A 2,740-nucleotide genomic window follows, 5' to 3' on the forward strand; every position below is an offset into this window, starting at 1 on the left:
TGTGTGTGTGTGTGTGTGTGTGTGTGTGTGTGTGTGTGTGTGTGTGTCTCTGTGTGTGTGTGTGTGTGTGTGTGAGTGAGTGTGTTTGTGTGTGTGTTTATGTGAATGAGTGACCTATAATATCAATTGAGACATCATTATAAGTAGTAAAATATTTTGTAATGTATTTTATCTATTTAAATATTATTACGTATTAATATTTTTTTGTATTTTTATAATATCAAGTGACGACACGAAAACATATTGAACGACACACAGAAAAATCCTCAGAGGTCGTCATACATTTTTACTAAAAGTTGTAGAGACACATTTTTATAGTACACCTACCGAAGCACTACCCCTTAACGTTCTCTTCCGTGTGATTGATTTCCACCCGGCAAGAGGGAGGCCCTCTGCCCTCTGCCCTTCTGCACCCCTATCGTCGACCGCAACTATGAGGGTGCTTTTACAATTTACGATTATCGCATTCTTAGGGGTTGTCGATCACCAGCTCGCAGGTATTTTAATCAAAAAACAAATAAAAAAACTTACTAACAATTTATTCGAGATAAGGAATCCTAGATATCAAGGTTAAGAGGATATTTCCCGAAGTATTCATTGAGGGAAATTGTCATTTTGAAATGGTAGACTAGAATAGCGTACAAAAAGCAATAGGCGTATAAAAAGCGGTCATGTTAATTCATGACGTGTCATCAAAAGTAGTGTTAATTTTTAATTATGGTATTTATTAATTATGATCGTTATTAATTATGTTACGTTATATTACGTACGTTAGTAACTATTTAGAAGCGGTCATTCAAGTTATTAAAATGGTAATTGTGAGAAGTAACTAGAAAGGAGTCATGTTAATTCATGATGTCATTATTAGTAAGTAGTTGGTAGCATAAAGCTCCTTGTGTAAGAGTTCGTCCAGGGAAGTACTGCCACCTTACCTATATCTGCCGCCAAGCAGGAATGTCGACTTGTCGACTTACGTCTCAGGGTGACGGGTGAAGAAGAATCAGGCAAACGACTTGTTCGTCACGTCACTTAATATTATAAAAAATGGGTGTTAGTTTTTAATTATGATAATCATTATGACCGTTATTAATTATGAGAATTTGCAATTAATTTTAAGTGGACTTGTTTAGACGCGGTTGTTATAATGTTGTCATTGTACGATATTAGATAATTCAGTTTACTCATTATAATTGCTGTACATTTTTAATTATAATCATCATTAATTATGACTGTTATTAATTATGATAATTTAGAATTTAGTTTAAGGGGACACTTAGAAGTGATAATTTCAAGAAGTCGTTATTCCAAAAAGCCATTTAACTTATGACGTAATTTTTTGTTTTTCGTAAAAAGTAGTTTTGTCATTTGTTTTACGGCTCTATTTTTTATGCATTTATAACATTATATTCATCTTTCTAGCAAAACACACCAAATGTAAATATATAAAAATTGGGTTCCGGATAGAGCCCAAACTGAAAAGTTCCCGGGTTGGAATCCCGACAGAAGCAATTTAGGTTACGAACTTTACTAACTTAGCCTCAGATGTTAGCCGTATTGTTTAGTCCTCCCAGAGCAAATACGTTGCTCTGGCACTCTATGTATTGGAATTTCCTAAATTGTAACCAGGTCCCCGATTCAGAACTCTTGGATATTTTAACCGAAGGATTGGATATCGTTCAAGAATCGAAGGTCGCTTTCCGAACTATTCAGAACATTCGAGTTAAACGTTTCATTCGGACTCGGATACAATATCGTCATCCAACAGCGTTTACGGAGTTAGTCGGTGAAGTACATTATAAGAAAAATGAAAATACATTTTTAAGACTTTAAAGGCCTAAAATATAGGAATGCATTAACCTTGCATTAAAAGAAATTAATAAAATTGAACAAAATCCAGACTTTATTTAAAATAATAAGATATTTCCATATTACATTCTTGCTTTGTAAACAATAGGACGTTCAGTGACTTTCATTCGATGTGTGTTCTGAATAACGTTTGTAGCCTTTGCCGGTCGAGAAGTTCGAGTAATCGTACGGGTGTGACGTGATTTCGGTTCGGTTTCGAAGACGACGCTTTGACATTTTTTGCTTTTTAACCGACTTCAAAAAATGAGGAGGTTCTCAATTCGACTGTATGTATGTTACGCGATAACTCCGGTATTTGTGAACCGATTTTCATGATTCTTTTTTTGTTGGAAAGGGGGTATTTCCATAGTGGTCCTGTTTCATTTTGAAGAAAATCATCCACGTCAAAGGGTGGCTATTCACGCATGAAGATTCATTTTTATAAATAGCGCCTAACTTTAATTTAGGAGCAATTACTTTTAGCAATTATTTAGTTGATTTTGCTATTTCTCCAATTCAAGGCGTTTTTCTCTCGATATACTTTGAGTAGTATACTTTGTCGTAGTGAGAACCTATTTTTATTATCTCCAGTATCAAGTCCTGTATAGTGGCGAACTAGGGGATATTTCAATGAAACTTAGCAAATAGACGTAATTCCACGTGCTTTTGAGGTCGGTTTTTTTAGTACTCTGTACTGAGATTATTGGGTAATGAACTGTAAGATAGATTTCTCATAGATGGCGCTACGACTAAAAAGTCGTTGAAAAAACCAAATACAAAGACACAACGCAAGCACATAGAAAAAATCGTAAGGTCCGCTGGTTCGTTCCGTGGCTTAGTTGGTATAGCGTCTGCCACGGTAAGCTAGAAGACGTCGGTTCGAATCCGGCCGGAC

Source organism: Hyposmocoma kahamanoa, unplaced genomic scaffold (assembly GCF_003589595.1).
Source record: "Hyposmocoma kahamanoa isolate Upper Pololo Valley unplaced genomic scaffold, ASM358959v1 84, whole genome shotgun sequence".
NCBI classification, from domain to species: Eukaryota; Metazoa; Arthropoda; class Insecta; order Lepidoptera; family Cosmopterigidae; genus Hyposmocoma; species Hyposmocoma kahamanoa.